The 27,918-nt window shown below is 41.6% G+C and overlaps 1 pseudogene; it reads right to left on the minus strand.

Annotated features, from left to right (window-relative positions):
• Window positions 1-16,709: 16,709 nt before the first annotated feature.
• LOC120854064 lies at window positions 16,710-17,527 on the minus strand (annotated as a pseudogene).
• Between the last annotated feature and the right edge of the window lie 10,391 nt (window positions 17,528-27,918).

Here is a 27,918-nt window from a genome sequence, read left to right on the forward strand (position 1 = left end):
GGCTTTTGAACAAAACATAGATAATTTGGATCCTGAGAACATCAAGCAGCAGGAGATCTATCTTCAGAGCATGAAGGCAGGTGTTAGGACAAATCCTAAGAAGAGTAAGAGGAGAGTATGACCAAGTTCCCTGGGAGCTGGCTTGGGGTGAGCGTGTGCTGTAGTATTCTTTAATTCCTCCCTCTCTCGGTAGTACATAACCTTCCTCATAGGTCTTCTGCTCCAGGGTAGCTGGAGCATGCATCTGAGCCCTAAATAAGGATTTCACTGCTGCTATTGTGGCTACCATTCCTGCCCGTACTGGACTCTGTCACCTGGAAGGTGAGGACTAAGCTGTAACAGCCTGCTTCTCAGCAACTAGTTAGCAAAGTTTTCCTCACAGGGTTTAAGTGCTCCTCAATTGTCGGTTCACTAAATAATAAAATATTTACTGTTACAGAGGCTCAATTACTTTTTGTTCTATCCTAAGCTCCTTTAGGGTAAAGATGTTCTTTCTTTTCTAATGTGGCCCTGTTCCTTATATACTCACATAGTTGCATTGAGAGGTATATGAACAAATACATTCACAATTTAACAAAGCCTAAACTGTTTTCCAATGCACATTAAACTTCTTAAAGGAGTTTAAAGCTTCAGTACCTTCTTTTGGCCTATTAAATAAAACAGTGCACAGAATAGAAATTTAGTAAATATTGGCAGAGTGGAAGGAAGGAGAAACAGAAAAATAATAATTCATCCTCTGTGTAAGAACCTTTTAACCTGAGCAATGAGTGAGAACCTTCTTTTAACACTTTGGGTAGGGATATGAAATAGAATCTGCCAGAGTCAAGAAGATTGTAGTAGAGTTTCTGAAATAAAAATGGGAAGAGTCTAGGATTAATTTTGGATGATTCTGACTTGGCAGCATTGACCAGCCCTCTTGTCTTCACCTTGACACCTCATACTCAATTGTGAGCTATAGGATTTGATGTTATTGATGATATCTGTACCTCAAAGATAGTATATTTGGCTGAAGAATTGCAGACACAGTGCACACAGAGCTGGTAGACTTAGATGGTGCTAGTGGCCTTATGACCTTGAGCAAACACCTTTAACCCTATGAGTCTCAGATCCCTCACATGAGAAATTAATGACAATTTTTTGCTTTACCTGACTACATATGTAAATCAGAAGAAGCTGATATTCAGTCCGTCACAAGCAGTAGATAAAAAAAGTTCATGAAATTTTTGTCTACAGTGAATAATTTATTCCTTTTATAATTCACAGAAATAAACTGAATGCTTCATTGTTTCAAGAGTTCAAAACACACAGAAAATGTGAAGCTTATTTTTCATTACTACAAATTCCCAGTACAACTTGGCACCTAAGATATCTAGATTGACATTAAATACCTACATATAATAAGTGCACGTGTGTTTATGTGTGTGTGTGTGTATTTTATAAATAGGATCATTTTTACACATGGCTCATTGTTGTTTAGTCATTAAGTCATGTCCATCTCTTTGGGATCCCATTAACTGCAGCACTCTAGCCTTACCTGTCCTTCACTATTTCCAAGAGTTTGCTCAAATTCATATCCATTGAGTGGGTGATGCCATCTAACAATTTCATCCTCCATCACCCTCTTCTCCTTCTGCCCTCACTGTTTCCTAGCATCAGGGTCTTTTCCAATGTCAGCTGGTCACATCAGCTGGCCAAGGTATTGTAACCTCAGCTTCAGCATCAGTCCTTCCAATGAATATTCAAGGTTGAGTTCCTTTAGGATTGACTGATTTAATCTCCTTGAAGTCCAAAGGACTCTCAAGAATCTTCTCCAGGACCACAATTTGAAAGCATCTCTTCTTCAGCACTCAGCATTCTTTGTGATCCAACTTTCACATCTGTATATGACTACTGAAAAAAAACATAGCTTTGACTATAAGGGCCTTTGTCAGCAATGTGATGTCTCTGCTTTGTAATATGATATCTAGGTTTGTCATAGCTTTGCTTTCAAGGGGCAAGATTTTTTAAATTCATGGGTGTAGTCACCATCCTCAGTGATTTTGGAGAGAAAGAAAATCTGCCACTACTTCTATTTTATCTCTAGCTATTTGCCATGAAATGATGGGACTCCTGAAAGATGATGCTGTGAAAGTGCTGCCCTCAAAATGCCAGCAAATTTGGAAAACTCATCAGTGGCCACAGGACTGGAAAAGATCAGTTTTCATTTCAATCCCAAAAAAGGCAATGCCAAAGAATGCTCAAACTACCACACAATTGCACTCATCTCACACACAAGTAAAGTAATGCTCAAAATTCTCCAAGCCAGGCTTCAGCAATGCATGAACCATGAACTTCCTGATGTTCAAGCTGGTTTTAGAAAAGGCAGAGGAACCAGAGATCAAATTGCCAACATCCGCTGGATCACGGAAAAAGCAAGAGAGTTCCAGAAAAACATCTATTTCTGCTTTATTGACTATGCCAAAGCCTTTGACTCTGTGGATCACAATAAACTGTGGAAAAATCTGAAAGAGATGGGAATACCAGGCAACCTGACCTGTCTCTTGAGAAACCTATATGCAGGTCAGGAAGTAACAGTTAGAACTGGACATGGAACAACAGACTGGTTCCAAATAGGAAAAGGAGTACGTCAAGGCTGTATATTGTCACTGTGCTTATTTAACTTCTATGCAGAGTACATCATGAGAAATGCTGGGCTGGAAGAAGCACAAGCTGGAATCAAGATTGCTAAAAGAATTATCAATATCCTCAGATATGCAGATGACACTATCCTTATGGCAGAAAGTGAAGAGGAACTAAAGAGCCTCTTGATGAAAGTGAAAGAGGAGGGTGAAAAAGTTGGCTTAAAGCTCAACATTCAGGAAACGAAGATCATGGAAATAGATGGGGAAACAGTGGAAACAGTGTCAGACTTTATTTTTGGGGGCTCCAAAATCATTGTAGATGGTGATTGCAGCCATGAAATTAAAAGATGCTTATTCCTTGGAAGAAAAGTGATGACCAACCTAGATAGTATATTGAAAAGCAGAGACATTACTTTGCCAACAAAAGTTCATCTAGTCAAGGCTATGGTTTTTCCAGTGGTCATGTATGGATGTGACAGTTGTACTGTGAACAAAGCTGAGCGCCAAGGAACTGATGCTTTTGAACTGTGGTGTTGGAGAAGACTCTTGAGAGTCCCTTGGACTGCAAGGAGATCCAACCAGTCCATTTCAAAGGAGATCAGTCCTGGATGTTGTTTGGAAGGACTGATGATAAAGCTGAAACTCCAATACTTTGGCCACCTCATGCAAAGAGTTGATTCATTGGAAAAGACCCTGAGGCTGGGAGGAACTGGGGCAGGAGGAAAAGGGGACGACAGAAGATGAGATGGCTGGATGGCATCACCGATGCAATGGACGTGAGTTTGGGTGAATTCCGGGTGTTGGTGATAGACAGGGAGGCCTGCAATTCATGGGGTCTCAAAGAGTCGGACATGACTGAGCAAATGAACTGAACTGATGGGACTCAAGACCATGATTTAAGTTTTCTGAATATTGAAGTTTAAATCAGCCTTTCACTCTCCTCTTTCACCCTCATTAAGATGCTCTTTACTTCCTCTTTGCTTTCTCCTATTAGAGTGGCATCATCTGCATATCTGAGGTTGTTGATGTTTCTCCCAGTAATCTTGATTCCAGGTTGTGAGTCATAAAGCCTGGCATTTCACATAATGTACTCTGTGTATAAGTTACCTAAACAGGTTGACAATATACAGCCTCAAAGTCCTCCTTTCCAATTTAGAACCAACCACCCGCATCCGAGGTCATGGGCAGTGGCCGAGAGGAGCTGCCCCCACTGGAGGCCAGGGGAAGTGGCTGGGAGGAGCTGCCCCATGCCCGAGGTCAGGGGCAGGAGCCAACCCCATGTCCAAGGAGTGGTGGCTGTGCGCCAGAGGGCCTAGAGGAGCTATTCCACGTTCAAGGTCAGGAGGGGCAGTGGTGAGGAGATATCCCTTGTCCAAGGTAAGGAGCAGTGGTGGCACTTTGCTGGAGCAGCCATGAAGAGATACCCCACATCCAAGGTAATAGAAACCCAAGTAAGATGGTAGGTGTTGCAAGAGGACATCAGAGGGCAAACACACAGAAACCATACTCACAGAAATCGCATGCTGCAATTCATGGGGTCGCAAGGAATTGGACAGGACTGAGCGACTGAACTGAAATGAACTGAGTCCATTTTTCCATGTCTAGTTCTAACTTTTGCTTCCTGACTCACATACAGTTTTCTCAGGAGGCACTTAACGTGGTCTGGTATTTCCATCTCTCAGAATTTTCCACAGTTTGGTATGATCCACAAGGTCAAGGCTTTAGAGAAGTCAATGAGGCAGATTTTTTTTTTTTTTCCTGGAATTTCCTTGGTTTTTCTATGGTCCGTCGGATGTTGGTAATTTGGTCTTTGGTTTCTCCGCCTTTTCTGAATCTAACTTTTACATCTGGAATTTCTCATTTCATATACTTCTGTAGCCTAGCTTGAAGGATTTTGAGCATTACCTTGATAGCATGTGAAATGAGAGCAATTGTATGATAGCTTGAACGTTTTTTGACATTGCCTTTCTGTGGAATTGGAATGAAAACTGACGTTTTCCAATCCTGTGGCCACTGCTGAGTTTTCCAAATTTGTTGACATACTGAGTGCAGCACTTTCACTGTAGCGTCTTTTAGAATTTGAAATAGCTCAGCTGGAATTCCATCACCTCCACTAGCTTTGTTTGTAGTAATGCTTCCTAAGGCACACTTGACTTCAAACTTCAGGATGTCTGGCTCTAGGTGTGTGATCACACCATCATGGTTATCTGGGCCATTGAGGCCTTTTAAAGATAGTTCTGTGTATTCTTAACATCTCTTTTCAGTCTCTTCTGCTTCTGTTAGGTCCTTGCCATTTCTGTCCTTTATTGTGTCCATCTTTGCATAAAATGTTCCCTTGGTTCCTCCAATTTTCTTGAAGAGAGCTCTAATCTTTCTTCTTTTATTGGTTTTCTCTATTTCTTTGCATTGTTCACTTAAGAAAGCTTTCTTATCTATCTTTGCTTTTCTCTGGAACTCTGAATTCAGTTGGGAGTGTCTTTCCCCTTCTCCTTTGCCTTTTGCTTCTCTTCTTTTCTCTGTTTGTAGTGTTAGTCACTCAGTTGTGTCCACCTCTTTAAGACCCCATGGACTGTAGCCCACCAGGCGCCTCTGCCCATGGGAGTCTCCAGGCAAGAACACTGAAGCGGGCTGCCATTCCCTTCTCCAGGTTCTCTACTTGTAAGACCCCCTCAGACTTTGCCATTAAAAAAATTTTTTTTCCCACTGAATTGGTCCTTCATTGATGTGTGTGGGCTTTCTCCAGTTTCAGTGTTCAGGAGCTGCTCTCTAGTTGCTCTATAAAGGCTTCTCATTGAGGTCACTCCTTAATTGCTGAGGATGGTGGAGCAGAAGACCGTTCACTCATCTCTATGAGAACACCAAAATCTCAACTAGCTATTGAACAACCATTGGCAGGATGATGTTGGAACCTACCAGAGAAAGATACCCCACGTTCAAGGACAAAGGAGAAGGGTAAGAGTTAAATTCAAATCCTATACACATCAAGTGGGCGACCCACAAACTGGAGAACAACAATACTAAAAAAAATTCTTGCCCTGTTGCAAAGGTTCTAGACCCCACATTAGAATTACCAACCTGCGAATCGAGCAAAGGGACTAGGAATTCCCAGGGAATCTGACTTTGAAGGCCAGCAGGATTTGATTACAGGACTTCCATAGGACTGGGTGAGACAGAGATTATTGGAGAGCATAAACAAAATCTCGTGGGCACCAGGACCCAGGGATGAAACAGTTACCCCACAGGAGACTGAGTCAGACATGCTTGTGAATGTCTGAGGGTCTCTGGAAGAGAAGTGGGTCAGCAGCTGCATGCTTCAGGGACAGGGACACTGTCAGCAGCAGCCCTGGGAGGGGCATGTTGACATAAATCGTCTTACAGTTCACAGTTCAGTCGCTCAGTCGTGTCCGACTCTTCGTGACCCCATGAATCACAGCACGCCAGCCCTCCCTGTTCATCACCATCTCTCAGAGTTCACTCGGACTCATGTCCATCGAGTCCGTGATGCCATCCAGCCATCTCATCCTCGGTTGTCCCTTTCTCTTCCTGCCCCCAATCCCTCCCAGCATCAGAGTCTTTTCCAATGAGTCAACTCTTTGCATCAGGTGGCCAAAGTACTGGAGTTTCAGCTTCAGCATCATTCCTTCCAAAGAAATCCCAGGGTTGATCTCCTTCAGAATGGATTGGCTGGATCTCCTTGCAGTCCAAGGGACTCTCAAGAGTCTTCTCCAACAACACAGCTCAAAAGCATCAATTCTTCGGCGCTCAGCCTTCTTCACAGTCCAACTCTCACATCCATACATGACCACTGGAAAAACCATAGCCTTGACTAGCTGGACCTTTGTTGGCAAAGTAATGTCTCTGCTTTTGAATATGCTATCTAGGTTGCTCATAACTTTTCTTCCAAGGAATAAGCATCTTTTAATTTCATGGCTGCAGTCACCATCTGTAATGATTTTGAAGCCCCCTAAAATAAAGTCTGACACTGTTTCCACTGTTTCCCTATTTCCCAAGAAGTGATGAGACCGGATGCCATGATCTTCGTTTTCTGAATGTTGAGCTTTAAGCCAAATTTTTCACTCTCCTCTTTCACTTTCATCAAGAGGCTTTTTAGTTCCTCTTCATTTTCTGCCATAAGGGTGGTGTCATCTGCATATCTGAGGTTGTTGATATTTCTCCCGCAATCTTGATTCCAGCTTGTGTTTCTTCCAGTCCAGTGTTTCTCATGATGTACTCTGCATATAAGTTAAATGAGCAGGATGACAATATACAGCCTTGACGTACTGCTTTTCCTGTTTGGAACCCGTCTGTTGTTCCATGTCCAGTTCTTACTGTTGCTTCCTGACCTGCATACAGATTTCTCAAGAGGCAGGTTAGGTGGTCTGGTATTCCCATCTCTTTCAGAATTTACCACAGTTTATTGTGATCCACACAGTCAAAGTCTTTGGCATAGTCAATAAAGCAGAAATAGATGGTTTTCTGGAACTCTCTTGCTTTTTCCATGATCCAACGGATGTTGGCAATTTTATCTCTGGTTCCTCTGCCTTGTCTAAAACCAGCTTGAACATCAGGAAGTTCACGGTTCACGTATTGCTGAAGCCTGGCTTGGAGATTTTTGAGCATTACTTTACTAGCATGTGAGATGAGTGCAACTGTGCAGTGGTTTGAGCATTCTTTGGCATTGCCTTTTTTGGGATTGAAATGAAAACTGATCTTTTCCAGTCCTGTGGCCACTGCTGAGTTTTCCAAATTTGCTGGCATTTTGAGGGCAGCACTTTCACAGCATCATCCCTCAGGACTTGAAACAGCTCAACTGGAATTCCATCACCTCCACTAGCTTTGTTCATAGTGATGCTTTCTAAGGCCCACTTGACTTCAGATTCCAGGATGTCTGGCTCTAGGTGAGTGATAACATCATCATGATTATCTGGGTCCTGAAGATCTTTTTTGTATAGTTCTTCTGTATATTCTTGCTACCTCTTCTTAATATCTTCTGCTTCTGTTAGGTCCATACCATTTCTGTCCTTTATTGAGCCTATCTTTGCATGAAATGTTCCCTTGGTATCTCTAATTTTCTTGAAGAGATCTCTAGTCTTTCCCATTCTGTTGTTTTCCTCGATTTCTTTGCGTTGATTGCTGAAGAAGGCTTTCTTATCTCTTCTTGCTATTTTTTGGAACTCTGCATTCAGATGCTTATATCTTTCCTTTTCTCCTTTGCTTTTTGCCTCTCTCCTTTTCACAGCTATTTGTAAGGCCTCCCCAGACAGCCATTTTGCTTTTTTTACATTTATTTTCCATGGGGATGGTCTTGATACCTGTCTCCTGTACAATGTCTTAGTTTGCTAATAACCATACTGTAGAGGGTGTAGACTCCAGGACTGGGGCTGCCTCAGGCCAAACGACTAACATGGAAGGAACATAGCCCCACCGTCAGTCAGTCAGTCAATCAGTTCACTTGCTCAGTCGTGTGCGACTCTTTACGATCCCATGGACTGCAGCACATCAGGCTTCCCTGTCCTTCACCAACTCCCAGAGCTTACTCAAACTCATGTCCACTGAGTCGGTGATGCCATCAAAACATCTCATCCTCTGTTGTCCCTTTCTCCTGCCTTGAATTTTTCCAAGAATCAGGGTCTTTTCCAAGGAGTCAGTTCTTCACCTCAGGTGGCCAAAGTATTGAAGTTTCAGCTTGAGCATCAGTGCTTCCATTGAATATTCAGGACTGATTTCCTTTAGGACTGACTGGTTTGATCCCCTTGCAGTCCAAGGGACTCTCAAGAGTCTTCTCCAACACCACAGTTCAAAAGAATCAATTCTTTGGCACTCAGCATTCTTTATAGTCCAGCACTCATATCCATACATGACTACTGGAAAACCCATAATTTTGACTAGATGTATATTTGTTGGCAAAGTAATGTCTCTGTATTTTAAGTAGAAAATTGGATTAAAGATTTATTGAGCATTGCCCTGCCAACCTAAGCAAGACCTAGTTTTCCCCACACCCAGTCCCTCCCATCAGAAAGCTTACACAAGCCTCTTATCCTCATCCATCAGTGGGTAGACAGAAGAAGCAAAAACTATAATCTTACAACCTTCAGAATGAAAACCACAATCACATAAGGTTCTACTTACAGTTTTCTTTTCAATCAGTCTTTAGTTAAAGATAATCTCTAAGATGATCAGTATAATGTTGCATAGTTTTCTTTAGCATGGAAGCATTGCTCTAGTGTTAGAGGGGTCTTAGGTTACTTGTTGGATGCTGAAGTGAATGCCCTTGTCCATGCCACCCATGAAAGCATTTCTCTCAAAGATATGATTGCATCCCTGGTTCACTGTGTCCCAAGTTCCTACTGTCACAAAGGCAATCTTTCTCCTTGGCTTTGCCTGTGGCCTCTCAGCAGTGTGCACCTTTTTAAAATAGTTCTTTCTTCATAAACAGGGGGAGTCAGCTGACACATATTTTAGTACTGAGTGAACAATTTGCACACTTTTCCAGCTTTGGTTTCAATTATAATTATTAAAATAGACTCTATGTTTTAGAGCAATTTTAGGTTCATAGCAAAATTTAGCAGAAGGAACAGAGTTTTCCCATTTACCTCCTATCCCCCGATACACAACCTGTTTATTATCAACATCCCCGCCACAGTGGCGCATTGGTTACAACTGATGGTTCTACACTTGACACATCGTTATCACCTGGAGTCCACAGGGTTCACTCTTGGTGTTGCATGGTCTATGGATTTGGATAAATGTATAATGACAAGTATCCACTGTGGTTTCAATTGTTTTCTAAGTGACACAGACTCAGTGGGGAATGAAAAATGAGCTGATCTCTTTCTCTTAGGGACACAGTAGAACCTTCCTGTTGACTCTGTTCCTGAGTTTTTGCTTAAGCACAGCACCATAAAGAAAGGTTTCAGGACGATTTATTTGAAGTACAGCCATGAAAGAGTCTGGCTTATTAGGGGCCAGGTGGACTTGTGTGGGCATTGAGGGGCACTGAGCTGGATATTCTGTTCTGGAAAACTGTGCTACCCTGAAAATCAAACATAACAGATCTGATCTTCAGTTTGTACTTCCCATGTAGCTAGTTTCATATGAGGTACTTGGTGCATTATAAAAACAGGAAACAAGTATCTCAAAGTCAAGGATCTAGGGATGTGTGTGTGTGTGTGTGCATATGTGCATATACATGTGTGTACATATGCATGCATGTGTGGGTAGATATATGCATATATGTATATGTGTGTGAATGTATGTGTGTGTGTGTATGACTAGATATATATGTGTATTGGGGGAGTATATGTGTATCTGTGTGTGTGTGTGGGGGTATATTTGGAGATTGACACATCACCTAAAGGTCACTATTACAGGAGTAGGTGTCTCCATAAAAATTACTAACATAAGAAGAAGTGTTGGGGGGCCAGGGGTGAAGAAACCAAGCTGGGAGCACACCACTTGTAGGGGCTAGAAAGGCAGCACTGGGCACTCCTGTCGGAAGAACAATGAAATGGGTGTCCAGAGGCCTAGGCTCCATAGGGTGACTGTATCCTTAAGCCTCAGCCTTTCCTTGGAGAAACAAAGTCAAGGTATTATCTAGGGGATGGAACTAGATGACAAACACAAGAATGCTTGTAAGCTATAAAGTACTATGTAGCATAGTTATTAGTCAAACAAATCATGAAGGAGAAGATTTGAGGTGGGTGCAGGGTGGGAAGAAGGGAGAAGCAAGGGTTTGGGGTAGAATCTGATTCTAGATATATTTGGCCCCAGGAATCTGGTCTGTGTGTCTGATTTGGCTGGCCAGAAAGTACCAACCCTGGAGGTATAGGAATGAGTGAAGCCCAATAAAGGAAATGGTAGTGAAAATAAAACATCCATGCAGCAGTTTGTGTAGGGACGGCGGGGAGGGTGATGAGGACAAGCATTACACCCAGTCTAGGGTGGGGAATAATGCTTTTGCATCCCTACTTCTTGCAGATATGAGAACAGTACCAACCAGACTGTCAGGCACTCATGAGAGTGAATTATTGCAAATTTGTCCTTGGAGGCTATGGTTCACTCCCTGTTCTTATAAGCCTTTATGACAGAAGTGTCATGTTGTGAAACAAAAATTAAAAATTATTATTGCACTAATTCTTCAAAGAAGCAAACCTCCAAACTCTAGATATATATGTGAAAACAAAAGATAAGTTTCTTGCTATGTCAATTTCCTTATTTTTATTTCTGATAAAATGGTTTAAAGGCATGCATAGTTCAACTGATGACATTCACTTTAAAAGAGAATAGATTAACTTCATTTAAATCTACACAATAAATGAGTTACATTTCATTTGTGAGTCATTTGCTATTTTTTTTTATCTTACAGATAATTCATTTCTGAGAATCATCACCATTGGCATCTAGTGACATTGATATAGCTGGTAAGATTACACATGCACACACATACCTTCTTAAGTTTTCAGTTGAAAGCTTACAGATCAGAGATCTGAATGTTATCTATTTTCCCTCAAGGGCTTGACAAGGCTTTTGCTTGGTTTACTTCTACGTGAGGCTCTGAAGGCTTTGAGCCCCCACTGATATGGCATCATTTATACTGTGTTTGAAATGACCACCGCTATATCTGTCCTGATGAACTATTTCAAGGACACATGCTGTAAAAATGGATCTGGGACTGCTCTTAAAAGAGGATAATGAATCTTCCTGATATAAATATGAACTGTGAATCCATCCAAAGAGAATAGTCAGTGAAAGCTTCCCAGAGTTGGTGAAATGGGAACTGTGCTGTATTAATATTTCCATATCAATGAAACACCCTTGATTAAATAGTTTGCAGTAAAATGCCAAAAACTGATAGTGTAAAGTGACATATCTTTAAAGAGAACATGGTCTTAGTCATATTTCTGGACCCAACAAAGGATACATTTCCACTGGCTGGTCTTGTTGAGGTGTGAGAGAACTTCTACAGTTCAGGAGTTAGTTTCTTGGTCATCTTGAAGTCACAGCACACTGGCAGACTCTTCCTGTTCGTGAGGGCAAAGCTAGAAAAACAGTGAGAGCTGCAGGTGTGGAGACATCATGCCTTATGTACCAACATGGACTTTGCCCTATTCCAAACCCTCCTGACCCATTCTTCTGACACTTTGGTAGTCTACCATGCACACACAGTCATGTGTGTGATACACAACTGCCTACTTCCTTGGCTCCCCTGTGGGTTGGCAGCTCTTTGGAAGCTGAAGCTCTTCTTGGCCATCTTTGGTTTCTTGGAACTTGCTGTAGAAACTGGAGTATTGGGATTTCTGGGAAATGTTGGTTGCATGAATGGAAACTACAGAACGTTGCATGGCTGCCAGGTGTGGGGCCAATTCGTTCACCACCTCACCTGCATGCTCTTGCATATCTACAGGGAGGGCCATCAGCCCTTTGCACATATGAGGAAACAGGTAAGAGTGTTGTGGTCTTCTCCAGGCTCTCACTGTGGGTATCAGATGGAGTTGGGATGTGAATCTAATGTGCACCCACAATGCCTGGGGTTCTCTTGTGCAGGTTTTGAGCTCTTTAGGTTCTGAGGTGCCATGGAAAGAACTTGGATCCTTTAGTCACAAGACTGGTGTTTTGGTCAGGGCTCTGCTGCCAACCTGCCTTAGGACAGCATCACTGAGCTTCTGCCTCTCTCTGGGGGGCAGGTATTGGGACGGGAAGTGCCTGTGGCTCAGAGGCTTGTGAGATGAGAATGGGTATGTGTTTTGGAAAGAATATAATGGAAATCACTGGTCTCCTGGCCCTAGCCCTCAAGCACATGAAAGGGTATGTAGAGCAGCATGAGGAGCTGGGGAAGGTCCCATCTCTGCTGCTATCTCTGCCTACTTGCTTTCCAGGCCCTAGGGCTTTACAAGTGAATTAATTTTTTAAATACGGAAGTCTAAATGACTTTAGAAAAAAATTCTCTACAATGTGCACCCTGAAGGTTTTTGTTGTTGTTTGTTTGTTTGTTTGTTTGTTTTTAACAGATTTTATTCATGTGACAAATGGATCTCCCAGTCAAAGCCAAGTCACCCATCTCTTTGTAATGTCCATGCAAAGAGAATTGAAGTAACAGACCACGTCCATTGCTTGGCTGACTTGTCTTTGTTCCTAGGCCTTTGCTTCTTCCTCACCATCTTCTCAGACCTTGGCTTATAGTTACTTCAAATTAACCAGAAGTTTAAACTTCAAATCATTCAGACTAAAGAGGCCCCAGAGCTATGAAATTCATCCTAAATTTTTTTAGCAAGAGACAGAGGCCTCTCTGAGCAATGTGATATGACAAATAGCCAGGCCATCCCTGACCACTAAGAGTAGAGGTGATTAGAGCTTGAGATGGACATGAGAGCATAACCAGAGGTCTACTTAGAGGGACAGCAGATGTCAAAACCCATTGTCCCTGGACCTTCAGACTGTTTCTAAGACACAAGAGAGAGACAATTTCATGACTTTTCCACTGATTTTTGAAGCCAGTCCCATTTCATTTCTGTCCTTACTTTCCAGGCAGCTGTGACTCAGAGATAGTGTACCTGGTGCTTGACACTGTCTGAGTTTGAATTCTGGTCCCATCATTTATGAGCTGTGTCACCTTGGACCAACTACTTAACTTCTTGGAACCTCATTCTTTTATGTTTAATTGGGAAAAATTGAGGAATCTGCCTGATAAGTTTTCGGTAGACCAGTGTTCAAGTTCTGGTTAATTTGTTGCATGTCCTTGAGGAAGTTTTGGTGGCTCTCTGGTGATATCCATAGAGTGAAAATGTTGGAATAGATATTTCTTCTCCTGTGCCCAGCTACACTGCAGGCTATTCAGTTCACAAAGTCATTTGCAAAGAACTTATTGTTGTACAAATTTAAATAAATCGATTAACCCCATGTGAGATGCACTTTCATTTACATCATCTCACATAATTATACAGATATCCCCGGTCTGGTTGCTGAGGACTTGCCTCAAGTGGACACTGTGCATCTCATCAGAGATGAAGTTTAGTCATCAAAGGATGAAACACATTCCCTTCAGTGCATTTTAATTTGACTCTGAAACCATCCTGAAAGAATAAATCCATTGATTAATGACCTCCCTATTTCCATCTTTCTTCACTTTTGAAATCTAATCCAAAAGCAGATTTGAAATAGTTAAAGGTGAGATGGAGGGGCCTCACCAGAGGCCAGTGGGGCCTGACCTGAAGGGACTTCAGTGGAAAGATTGAAGATCTGAGGACATAGTTCCTGGTTTATTTGCCACTGTTCAATTACATGCCTTCCATGTCTTTCAGGGCAGTTAGTGACTTTAGCCCAGTTCGATCTGATGTGAGCCTGCATAAAGATGCTATTGTTTCATCAACCAGTGAAGACAAGGATTCCCAGAGAGGTTGGACCTTGATAATTTTGGGGGGGCAGGGAGGGGGGGTGAGTGCAGTGAAGTGGCAGAGATATGTATCCTGGCACACCAGTCCCCAGAGTCTGGTTCCTTCTGCTCTTTATTTTCTCTGCCTCCCACTTATGGTTGTTTTGCAACTCCCATACCACTGGGACTCTGAGTTTGCATCTCTAAGCAGTCAAACTAAGCTCAGAGGTTTCAATTCCTATTTGGCCTACAACTCCAGGAAGACCCAAGGACAGATGGTGTCATTGAGATGAGTGTGCAATCCCTCAGGTGTTATCTTGGAATAGAATCATGCATGTGCATATGCCCAAGATGTGATATATGTGTTACACAGTACTCATTTAAAAAATGTCCATTTCACCCCTGGATAGCCCTTGAAAGTTTATAAAGCACTTTCCTATATGATTGACAATTAATCCCTACAATTCCTCCAGGAGGTAGGTATTCTAATCCCATGTACAGGCCAGAAGCAGTGCCAGACCTAGGTGCCCCATCCTTACCCAAGTCCTAGGGCGCAGGAGCAGAAGTCTGGGTCTATTATGCATCTTCTCACCAGATCAGGTGCCAGGCTTTCCTCCCACTGGGATTCCTGCTATTCAGTGCCCTGGGGGCAGAGTAAATTCTCAAGACCATGAAGAAGTGAAGAACAATGCCTGGGCTGAGGACATGTCTCCTAACATAAGACCAACTTTAAATTAGAAATCAGAATATTGCTGGAAGCAAACACTGACCAAGTTCTCTGCCCAGCTCTATTGCAGAGCTACAATGTGGGGAGGGTCAGAGGTGGGTATGAGGGCTCATGTTCAGGACCCTCAAACTCCAAATTTTGGCCATCTACTTAATGCTTCAGGTTCCCCATTTGCAGGGTGGGATGGCAGTGTGAATTGGTTGAGATATGACTGGCATAAGGCCTGGGCCCAAGCAAGTTCTCAGTACACTGTCTTTTTTTTTTTTCTTTCAAATTAAGCACTCTTTTACACTATTTTATTTTTCTCTTATAAAAAAAACTTTTTTTTTTATAATATTGTATTGCTTTTGCCACACATCAACATGAATCCACCACGGGTGTACACATGTTCCCAATCCCGAAAACCACCCCCACCTCCCCCCCCCCACACCATCCTCCAGGTCATCCCAGTACACCGGCGCCAAGCATCCTGCACCCTGCATCAGTACACAGTCTTTATTGCTCCTGCCATTTTTGTTCCTATCTTGTACTGGACTCCCACAAGGCCCCTCCTCGCCATCCTTGATTTGCTTTGTTTTTCACTTTCTGTGGTTGCATTTTCTTTGTAAGCACACACTGTTCATCTATATCAGACATGAGTATCCTATAATCACTGCAGCCATCCCTCCAGAATATCTATTAGAGACCTTCTGGGCAAGGCGATTTCCTAAGGGACCTAAACAGCCCTTGTGATACCAGATTATCAAGCAAGATGTGTATCAGATGTCAGGGTGGCACTGACAGGGTACTTCCCATGCCTCCCATAGGAGGTGGTGCTTTATACTCCCATGAGGAATCATCATGATACTGCCCATAATAGGGCTGGGAAGAATGCCCATTTGCTGCACCAGCCTAGTGTGGTTGCTAAACACCTCCAACGGGGTCCAGGTATGTATTTCTCTTCTCCATCTTCTGATTTCTTGATGCTTTTGGTATCTGCTGGATTTGTGAATTTCCATATTGATGGATTTTCCTAGACTTCATAGATTATTTGTGATCCTGGGGCCAACTTTTCCATCTGTCCTCCGGACCTTTAACCTCCTTTGATAGAGTGGCTGTGAGCACCAATTGGAAAACAACAATGAAATGAATTTCTTATAGCTCGGCATGGCCCAGCAGTGGAAAGATATTTTGTTTGTATGTTTTTAGCTTCTATCATTCTCTTTCTTTTTATGGTGGTTAACCCTAAGCCCTATCACTAGTAAATAAAACCATGATGTTGGTAGTCACTGACCTTACAATAATGATTCATTTAAACATCCTAAGACTTACCCCTTTGCTTTTATTTCTTTTTGAGTTGTAAAAATAGTTCCCCAATTTAATCAGACCTAAGCTCTCCTGCTTCCATTATTAAGCAAAGTCTGTCACTTGAAGCTTTCTAGAACTGCATATCTATTGCCCCTCCATAGATGACCACCAACATCCTTGGATCTGTTTCCCTCTTCTCTTGAGAGCCAGATGTCAGGCACTCATTTAACATCATTCTGTCCAAACCAGATCCTCCTGGAGCCCCCACACCTGTGAAGAGTATCCCAGTTGTCCAGAAAAGGTCATTTAGGCTCCTCCCACTATCTCTCTCCTCATGTACAGTAAATGATCAATCCAATTTGTCTATTAATTTATTTTTTGGCCCTGCTGAGCAGCTTGTGGGATCTTAATTTCCCCAACCAGGGATTGAACCTTGGCCCTGGGCAGTAAAACCATGGAGTCTTAACCACTGGACTGCCAAATAATTCCCCTACATTATTTTCTCACACCCTCTTTTCCATTCCCATCCCTGTTCCTTTATCCCAGCATTTTTATTTTACATTTAGATAATTGAAATAGCCAAATAGAGAATCTTGATTTCTACAAGCTCACCTATAGTTTGTTGCTTTGCAATTGGTCTTTCCCAACCATCCCATAAATGCTCTGAGGATTATTTGAAAAATTCATTATTTTTTTTTCAACAAATAAGATCTTTTATTTGTCACCATTAAAAGTCTGCATTTTAAACAGATTTTTGGACTGGTGGCTTATATCCATCATCCCGTTCAACTTTAGCACCTGTCTCACCCCCAGCAGCTTTTCCAAAACTACTACCTTCAACATGTAACTCCATGCGTTTTCCCAGTTCAAACTTGGGCTTCTTCAGAATTTTTTCTTTTCTGATGAAGACATCATGCAGCAGGTAAATAGATTGGCAAGATTTTTCTATGTTTTTCCCAATGCTATCTGGAATCAATTTATTGACCAACTCTTTCAAGTCATTTGTCTGCACCTTTCAGGTCATGATTTCCATCATCTTCTTGCAAATCTGGTACATCTGCTGGTGCTGGGCATAAGAAGTCATCTGAATCTGATTGCTGCATTTTTTTTATTAGAACCCACACAAAACAGATGGAGCAAGTAACCATTGGTAGTCTTGACATCAACATGAGCTTTAATCATGGTTTGCCATTTTTTGATCCATGCCATGGAAAAATCCATGCTATGAAAATTAAGAATTTTTTGCCCTGAACATTCTCAGTAATTAGTTTGAGTTTTCTAAATGCAAAGTCATCATTGTGCAGATCAGCAAGACTCACTTCAAAAACATGCCCCTTGAGGTCATCAGATGCAGTTTTGGTTCCTTGAGATCTTGTGACCAATGTTTTACCAATATTCCTTATATTGAACATAGCTGATGCTTTCACATCACACCAATCTTTTTTAGAAAATGGGTCAACCCACTTTCTTCTTGGCTCCCCTTTTGCCTCCTTTCATAAGGTGCTTGTTCTTGCCAACCACCATCATGCTGCTCAGAGAGCCAAAAAGAGCAAAATTCTTTATTCTTCTCATATTATTCCCTTGCAAAATTATTTTGTGGTTCTTGTTGGTTTATTGATTTAAATCCCAAGGCCTTACTGTGATATTTAAGACAGTCCACAGCCCTCTCCAAACTTGTCTCACAATGTTTTTCAAAGACTTCATCTGCTCCAAAAAACATTTCCATTCTACATTTTCCTAACATGTCCACAATTCTTCATCTTTGTAGCTTTCATTTACTCATCAAGTAATTAGTAGTAATCAAGTAATTAGTAATTGACCAATACTCAATGACAAGGCCTGGGCTAGGTCTTGCTGATGATACAGCCTCTCTTCCCTAAAAACACACCTACTTCCTCATGCTGTTTCTGTGACAGGGATGGCCTCCCCTCTTCCTTGTGACACCCTTCTCTTGAAATCCTGCAGTGAGATGGGATATGCCTGACTTTGTGAAAAACATTTTCCAACATGTATCAAGAAATTCAAAGACATTCTTGCCCTTTGAACTAGTGATCTCCACTTTTTGGGAATCTAAGGATATAATCCAAACTGCAGAAAAATAGTTTGTGTAAAAATATCCACTTTGCTACCTTATTCATCACCTTTATTGATAGTATTGAAAATGAAGATAACATATATAATACAGGATGACATAAACAAAAATAATTTGATTATAAGAATAATAGAAGACTTTTAAACTCTACTTGATAAACTTTGGGAAATATATTACATTTGCTCAATTTCCAAGTACAGAAGCTTCTCATAATATGAGAAAACACCCATGATGAATTATTTGAGAAAAATCATACTGAAAGAATGCATATGTATTTATGCATTTGTGTATGTATTTAATCTTTATAACTGTTTAACAAATTATTTTAAAATTATATATAGTTAAAAAGACTATGAGTAAACAAATTATAATATTACCAGTGATTATCTCCAGAATATAGATTGTAGATAATTTCTTTTTTTATGTCTTCTAAATTTTCAATGTAACAAGCATGTATTATTTTCACATGATTTATTTTTAACTGCACTTGTGACTTAGCCAATTCTGTGTGGGTGTTTTAGCACCCAGATATACTCCAACTTGGCCACAGATCATTTTCAGGTCACCAAAATGCACATCCCTTTCTATGAACTCAAGTAACACTCATCACCTTTGTCATATAACACAATATACTTTGATTGTTCGAGTAAGGACTTTTCTCCTCAATTAAATTGTGAGCAAACAGGAAACAGGGCTTAGGCATTGCTGTTCCCTCAACATTGAGCCATTTGACTTGTGGAAAAAAAATTCTGGGGGAATAATCTGTGTTAATAAGTATTAAGGCCTTTTAGTATTAAAGGACCATATAAGTAGCAAGTTACTCCTTGATTTGAAAGAAATAAGAAGGGAAGAACATGAAGACTGGCATTGTTTAAGTCCTTGCTGGGGCAAGCTTGTTAATGGCCACCTGATTTTATGACTATTTTATATTCTTCCAAACAGTTGTATGGGGTAGGTGATTTTGCTCATTCAATAGATGAAAAGATGGAGGCCTTGGGGTGAAGGTCCTAAACCCTAGATCAAGCAGCTAGTGAGTGTCAGTTCTAGCCATCGATCCAAGCTTGACTGGCTTCAAAGCCCACTCTCCTTCCATTGATTTCTCGCAGGATAGAATTCAATTGCAGCAGAGACTTCTGACATGACAGACATACTCTCCCATCCCTCCTCCTTTCCTAGCCAGATGTGTGGCTAAGGGAAGCCTAAAAGTCAGAATGAGAAAACAAAAGTCCAGCTTCTAGTTTCCAGGTGTATTAAGATCCCCTGCCTAATTAATATTGCCGTGTGTATCACTGACCCTGTCCATGATGCCAACTATCTTGCTGTTCACACTGTACACAGTATTTGTTGAACCCAGGTTAGGAAAGGTGCAAGCTAAGAGTCTGGAAGAAGATCCAAAGAGCTGTACGAACTGCAGATATGTTTATTCTCTCCTGGCTGATGCCGCAGCTGTACCACAATGCTCTCCTCTCATGGATGACCCAACAGACAAGGCCATGATGCAGCAGTGATGCTGCTGCTTTCTCAGAGAAGCTCACATATGTGTACAGAACATGATAAGGTAATTACCTTGTGACGCTCATGTGCAGTGGTATAAGTGATCTCAGCTGTTACATAATCATTATGTACAAAATCTGGGGCAAGAGAGCCTGACCCTACCATCTTGGCTAATTTGCTCTTTTTCTACACTGTGTAGTTGAAATCACTGTTGAAATTAGTGAGAACTGAGTATTCAGAGGTTGCCACATCACTTGCCTTTGGCAGACACTCTAAGGCAGGCAGAGGAGTGGGAAAACTTTGTAATGAAGAACAAAGAAGGCTTCAGGTGTGCCTTGACTGGAGGCTACTGGCCCGGGGAAGCTGCAAGTGAGGTAATTAGGAGCAGGAGTCCATGTGGTTGGTTGGTCATAGGTTGGAGGCAGGGGCAAAAATTAAGGAAGTTGTCAAATATGTCAAGATGCATGGAGGGCCAGGGGCAGAACTGCCTCCTTTATTCTGGCACTCTGAGAACCCACTCTGTTCCTGACTGAGAACACCAGCTCCCCTCCACCCCTCACCACCCACCCCACCCCCCCAGCCACACAGCCATTGCCTCCCTGGAACATGCACTTTAGGAGGTAAGAACACAGGCACAAGTCACCCCTAACAAAAAATCAACCCAAATTACTCAACCAGCATTTCACATCAAGGACAAAAAAAAAAAAGAGGGACCTCAGATATGCAGATGACACCACCCTTATGGCAGAAAGTGAAGAAGAACTAAAGAGCCTGTTGATGAAAGTGAAAGAGGAGAGTGAAAAAGTAGGCTTAAAACTCAACATTCAGAAAACTAAAATCAGGGCATCCGGTCCCATCACTTCATGGCAAATAGATGGGGAAACAGTGGAAACAGTGGCATACTTTATTTTGGGGGGCTCCAGAATCACTGCAGATGGTGACTGCAGCCATGAAATTAAAACACGCTTGTTCCTTGGAAGGAAGGTTATGATCAACTTAGACAGCATATTAAAAAGCAGAGACACTACTTTGCCAGCAAAGGTCCATCTCGTCAAGGCTATGGTTTTTCCTATGGTCATGTGTGGATGTGAGAGTTGGACTCTGAAGAAAGCTGAGTGCCGAAGAATTGATGCTTTTGAACTATGGTGTTGGAGAAGATTCTTGAGAGTCCCTTGGACTGCAAGGAGACCCAACCAGTCCATCCTAAAGGAGATCACTCCTGAGTGTTCACTGGAAGGACTGATGTTGAAGCAGAAACTCCAATAATTTGGCCATCTGATGCGAAGAGCTGACTTATTGCAAGAGAGCCTGATGCTGGGAAAGATTGAGGTCAGGAGGAGAGGGGATGACAGTGGATGAGATGGCTGCATGGCATTACTGACTCAATGGAGATGAGTTTGAGTAAACTCCAGGAGTTGGTGACGGACAGGGAGGCCTGGTGTGCTGTGGCCCATGGGGTCACAAAGAGTCGGACATGACTGAATGACTGAACTCAACTGATTCTTTACTTTTTTGTGTTTCATTTTGAATGAACTTTATTGACCTGTATTTGTCTTTACTTCTCTTATCTTCACCTGTGGTTAATTTCAATTAAATGTATGCAATGAGTTCTTAGTCTCAAAACAGATGTTTCTTAGCTTTCAGAATATACATTTGAGTTTTATAAATTCAAATTATCTGTTGATATGCTTTTTTAAACTATTTTCCATCTTTTGCTTTATTTTTATTTAAAATATTAGTTTAACATATTAAATTAGTCTTTGTCTTCTAATTTTAATAACTAAATCATCTCCAGATCTGCTTCTATTGACTATTTCTACTACTGATTTCTAATCATTTTGCCTGCATATTCACATATCTAGTATGCAGTGCATTTTTATTGTGAACTTTTCATATGAGTGATACATTTCATAAGTTTTGGATTACATACTCTTCCTTCAAATCATGTTAAATAGAACACATGCATTCCTGTGGTGGATTCATGTCAATGTATGGTAAAACCAATACAATATTGTCAAGTAATTAGCCTCCAATTAAAATAAATAAATTTATATTAAAAAATAAAACATAAAATACAAAGGAATAAACCCCCCAATTTTTTTTTTTTTTTTTTCTGGATGGAAATTAAATCACCAGTAAATCACCTTGATTTTCTTGAGATCTGGCACTAAGGTTTGTTGAGGCAGGCATGTTTCATTATTTATCTTGTGTCTAGAGGGTGCATCTTGTTTTTATACTGTGGGCATTTCTTGACCCTCAATCATTGACTTGACTGCACTGGACTCAACATTACCCATCACTTTGTAGTCTCTAAAATATCAGCTTAATTCTCCATCCTCCAAGAAATCTCTGCTAGGCCTTCCAGACTAATATCATGCATATGAATATGTTGAGGTCAAGAACTCAGTAGGAATTTTTATATCAATGCTAGGAATCCTTTTGGAGAAGGCAATGGCACCCCACTCCAGTACTTTTGCCTGGAAATTCCCATGGATGGAGGAGCCTGGTGGGCTGCAGTCCATGGGGTCGCTAAGAGTCAGACACTACTGAGCGACTTCCCTTTCACTTTTCACTTTCATGCATTGGAGAAGGAAATGTCAATCCACTCCAGTGTTCTTTTCTAGAGAATCCTAGGGATGGGGGAGCCTGGTGGGCTGCCATCTATGGGGGTCGCACAGAGTCGGACACGACTGAAGCGACTTAGCAGCAGTAGCAGCAAGAATCCTTTACTGTACTGTTCCCCTTATTCCCTATCTTGAATATCATAGAGGAAGCTAAGATGAATGTGAAATTCTTCTTGTGTGTTTCCATTCTCCCAAAGATAATAGCCCTAATATAGTCATTGCTTTCAGTCTACAAGTTGTTGTCATATATTTTAACCACCTTCTACTCAGAATAGGAAAGTGTATATTTGATACCAGCAATTTCAACTTGGCTATAACTTAGAAATTATGTTTGATGCTATACCTAGAATTGCTATGAGCATACTCGCACATGTGTTTCTGCTACACCTAGAATCGCTATGAGCATATTTGCCGGGGTCCAGCCCCGGTGGATCCAGGGTAATTCGACGGTGGGGACGGAGTCGGCATCCTGGAAAAAACTCATTTAATTACAGATATAGAGGGAGATTAGAAACAGATAGTGTAGTAGGAGAATTAGTGGAGAAAAGAGGCTGAATAACTGGTTTACATGGAATACCAATCACCACCTACATAGGCCACAGGTGTCTTTCCATTCTCCCGAAAGAGAGGAGGCACTGAGGCCTCCCCGGTCCAATCTCAGAAGCCCAGGCAGAATCAGCAGGCTTGGTGAGTCCCCACATTTCAGATGGGAATTCAGCCAGGAAAGCGGGGAGCAAGAAAGAAATGACATGGGGGACAGTCTTTCCAGAAACTGATCTGATTTCTTTATTTTTCAGGTTTGTTTATATACCTTTTTGTTATACACAGGGATGAATACAGAGTCACGCGGGGGTCAGCAGACCTGACCCTTGTCACAATCAGGTGCTTCATATAAAATTATACAAAGGTCTTATGAGTTTCATCATCTTCTGGCCATGAGGTCTGCTGACATTTTATGGCCCTTTCTGATACCGGTCAGTTAACCAGAAAACTTATTTTTCCAGGGGTGATTTTTTCTTAAATCAGGCCCCCTCCAAATAAAGTTGCATTCCTATAGGGTGAGGGTATAGTGAGTTACAATCAAGAAAGGAATTTACTTAACCTAAGGTTTAACATGATTAATCTTAAAGGTTAATACTTATTTCTCCTATATGCTAGTTATATTCATTATAAGGGCAGGAATATGGAGATTTAGCAGCAAATATTGGCTCAACAAATGTAAACTGTTCACCAGTGTTCCCCTTAAGATCTATTTTGTCCTAAGATAGTGATAAAGTTACATTTTTACATAGCATAGTGATTTATAGTGATTTATAACAAAGTACAGTGATCTATAACAAAAGAGAAGATTCATTAACTCAAAAGTCTAGTATTGCTAACATCAAAAACCACTATATTTCCTTTTTTATATTCCAAATACATTGATTAATATACTCCCAGGTGCCTAAGGATATGGAGGCCTGATGGCAATCATTGACTCATCAATGAAAAAAGCCCTATGCTAATATTCCAAACTCTCTGTGCTGTTTATGGCTGAGAGGCTGTCACACAAGCTAGTCTGTCAGCATAGAGGTTTGACCTGAGACATCCTTGTCACACCCAGGGCAGGGAATTAACAGTAATTATTGGCAAAAGACAAATGAAGAAAAAACCCTTCACCAATATAATTCCTAATCAACCCACTATACTATACTAATAATCTTCTAACTTCTCAAAAGAGTCTGTATTTAGAAAGTTTTAAAACATCCCGTGCCTCTCACAGTTGGGAGGCTGTAAACAATCACATGTGGCCGGACGAGCCTGATCAGGCCCGCCAGAGAACCTTCAGAGTTCGTAAGTTGAAACACTCTTGTCACGCCCAGGAATTTTTATTAACTGGAGCTGCAAGTTAACTCCTCCTCTGAGAGAAATGGTTATGGGGGAGAGCTCCCTGTAAAGTACTCTGGTTTGGGGGGTAGATGCTCGGGAACAGGGGGTTTCCTGAGACTTGATCACGCCTTTGCGTATGCCAAGCTTCCTTCCTCATGACCTTTGCCATGGGTGGAGTTCCTCACGCTGGCCCCCAACACATATTCACACATGTGTTTCTGCTACACCTAGAATCACTATGAGCATACTCACACGTGTTTCTACTACACCTAGAATCGCTATGAGCATACTCATACATGTGTTTTGGTGACTACTTCTGTTGTTGTTCACTCGCCAAGTCATGTTTGACTCTTTGCAACTCCATGAACTTGCAGCACACCAGACTTCCCTGTCTTTCACTATTCTGTGGAGTTTGCCCAAACTCATATCCATTGAGTTAGTGATACCATCCAACCATCTCATCCTCTGTTGCTCCCTTCTCCTTCTGCCCTCAATCTTTCCCAGCATCAGAGTCTTTTCCAACGAGTTGGCTCTCCACATTAGGTGGCCAAAGCATTGGAGCTTCAGCTTTAGCATAAGTCCTTCCAAAGAATATTCAGGGTTGACTTCCTTTAGGATTGACTGGTTTCATCTCCTTGTGATCCAAGAGACTCACAAGAGACTTCTCCAGTGCCACAATTCAAAGCCATTAATTCTTCTGTGCTCAGCCTTCTTAATGGTACAAATCTCACATAAGTACACTGTTACTGGAAAAACCATACCTTCGATTATATGGATCTTTGTTAGCAAAGTGACATCTCTGCTTTTTAATATGTGGCTTAGGTTTGTCATAGCTTTTCTTAGGATATCTGTAAATAATATCTTTATTGCCATAAAGATGCATCCCTTCCCTGAAGTTGACCTACTCTCCTATATCTAAGAGTGAGGACTTTCTGGGTCATAGTGAGAGAGTCAATTCCTAGGCAGGTTGATAGAAAGTCTGGGGTCCCCAAGAAGGAGAGAGGGGTCTGGGGCTCTCAAAGATCAGATAGGGGTCTGGAATTCATTTTATTTTCTCTACATTCCTTAGTCAAAACTTTTTTATTTGTAAAGACCAGAACTAATGATTAACAAACAAACAATTCAGCTTAAACTCTGTACTAAGGATTATATAACAACAATGCATCCTGCCTGTGGACAGTTTCTCTTTCTTGGAAACCTTCTGACTAATCCTGATATCTTAGAATGTATATTATGGGAGTGGGTCTGGTAAAATTTATCTCTTGTTAAATTCTAAACCTGTTACCTTAAAATGCAAATTTTTGGATTGGGTCTGGTAAATTTTTTACAAGCTAGAGACATTATTTTGATTTATTACAATAATTAAAAAAAATATATACAATTCCTTTGCTTAGACTAGTGAGGGGGGCACTCTCTGCCCCCCTTCTGATGTCTATGTCAGAAGCTTTCTCTGCCCCTTTTTCACTTTAATAAAACTGTGCTACCCAAAAGCTCTTGAGTGATCAAGCCTGGTCTCTGGTACAGAAGCTAAATCTTCTTCGGAGATCACAAATCTAACATCATTCACCTTATTAATAGGATTTGTGTTCGGTTCAGTTCAGTTCAGTCACTCAGTTGTGTCCGACTCTTTGGGACCCCATGGACTGCAGCACTCCAGGCCTCCCTGTCCATCACCAACTCCTGAAGCTTACTGAAACTCATGTCCATTGAGTTGGTGATGCCATCCAACCATCTCATCCTCTGTCTTCCCCTTCTCCTCCCATCTTTAATCTTTCCCAGCATCAGGGACTTTTCCAATAGGTCAGTTCTCCACATCAGGTGGCCAAAGTCTCGGAGTTTCAGCTTCAATATCAGTCCTTCCAATGAACATTCAGGATGGATCTCCTTTAGGATGGACTGGATGGATCTCCTTGCAGTCCAAGGGACTTACAAGAGTCTTCTCCAACACCACAGTTCAAAAGCATCAGGTTTTTGGTGCTCAGCTTTCTTTATAGTCCAACTCTCATATCCATACATGACTATTGGAAAAACCATAACCTTGACAAGATGGACCTTTGCTGGCAAAGTAATGACTCTGCTTTTTAATATGCTATCTAGTTTTGTCATAGCTTACCTTCCAAGGAGTAAGCGTCTTTTAATTTCATGGCTGCAGTCACCATCTGCAGTGATTTTGGAGCCGCCCAAAATAAAGTATGCCACTGTTTCCCCATCTATTTCCCATGAAGTAATTCGACCAGATGCCATGATCTTAGTTTTCTGAATGTTGAGCTTTAAGCCAACTTTTTCACTCTCCTCTGCTTATTTAACTTATATGCAGAGTACATCATGAGAAACACTGGACTGGAAGAAACACAGGCTGGAATCAAGATTACCGGGAGAAATATCAATAACCTCAGATATGCAGATGACACCACCCTTATGGCAGAAAGTGAAGAGGAACTGAAAAGCCTCTTGATGAAAGTGAAAGAGGAGAGTGAAAATGTTGGCTTAAAGCTCAACATTCGGAAAACAAAGATCATGGCGTCCAGTCTCACCACTTCATGGGAAATAGAGGGGGAAACAGTGGAAACAGTGTCAGACTTTATTTTTCGGGTCTCCGAAATCACTGCAGATGGTGACTGCAGCCATGAAATTAAAAGACACTTACTCCTTGGCAGAAACGTTGTGACCAACCTAGATAGCATATTCAAAAGCAGAGACATTACTTTGCCGACTAAGGTCCGTCTAGTTAAGGCTATGGTTTTTCCTGTGGTCATGTATGGATGTGAGAGTTGGACTGTGAAGAAGGCTGAGCATCGAAGAATTGATGCTTTTGAACTGTGTTGTTGGAGAAGACTCTTGAGAGTCCCTTGGACTGCAAGGAGATCCAACCAGTCCATTCTGAAGGATATCAGCCCTGGGATTTCTTTGGAAGGGGTGATGCTAAAGCTGAAGGTCCAGTGCTTTGGCCATCTCATGCGAAGAGCTGACTTATTGGAAAAGACTCTGATGCTGGGAGCGATTGGGGGCAGGAGGAGAAGGGGACAACAGAGGATGAGATGGCTGGATGGCATCACTGACTCGATGGGCGTGAGTCTGAGTGAACTCCAGGAGTTGGTGATGGACAGGGAGGCCTGGCGTGCTGCGATTCATGGGGTCGCAAAGAGTCAGACACGACTGAGTGACTGAACTGAACTGGACTTTTACTTTCATCAAGAGGCTCGTTAGTTCTTCTTTGCTTTCTGCCATAAGAGTGGTGTCATCTGCATATCTGAGGTTATTGATATTTCCTCCAGAAATCTTGATTTCAGCTTGTGCTTACTCCAGCCCAGCAGTGCTCATGATGTACTCTGCATAGAAGTTAAATAAGCAGGATGACAATATACAGCCTTGATGTACTCCTTTTCCTATTTGGAACCAGTCTGTTGTTCCATGTCCAGTTCTAACTATTGCTTCCTGACCTGCATATAGGTTTCTCAAGAGTAGGTCAAGTGGTCTGGTATTCCCATCTCTGGAAGAATTTTCCATAGTTTATTGTGACCCACGCAGTCAAAGGCTTTGGCACAGTAAATAAAGCAGAAATAGATGTTTTTCTGGAACTCTCTTGCTTTTTCCATGATCCAAAGGATGCTGGCAATTTGATCTCTGGTTTCTCTGCCTTTTCTAAATCCAGCTTGAATATGTGAAAGTTCACTCTTCACATACTGTTGAAGGCTGGCTTGGAGGATTTTGAGCACTACTTTGCTAGCGTGTGAGATGAGTGCAACTTTTTGGTAGTTTGAACATTTTGGGGCATTGTCTTTCTCTGGAATTGGAACGAAAACTGACCTTTTCCAGTCCTGTGGCCATTGCTGAGT

The sequence above is a fragment of the Oryx dammah genome, unplaced genomic scaffold (assembly GCF_014754425.2).
Source record: "Oryx dammah isolate SB20612 unplaced genomic scaffold, SCBI_Odam_1.1 HiC_scaffold_27, whole genome shotgun sequence".
Taxonomy (NCBI): domain Eukaryota; kingdom Metazoa; phylum Chordata; class Mammalia; order Artiodactyla; family Bovidae; genus Oryx; species Oryx dammah.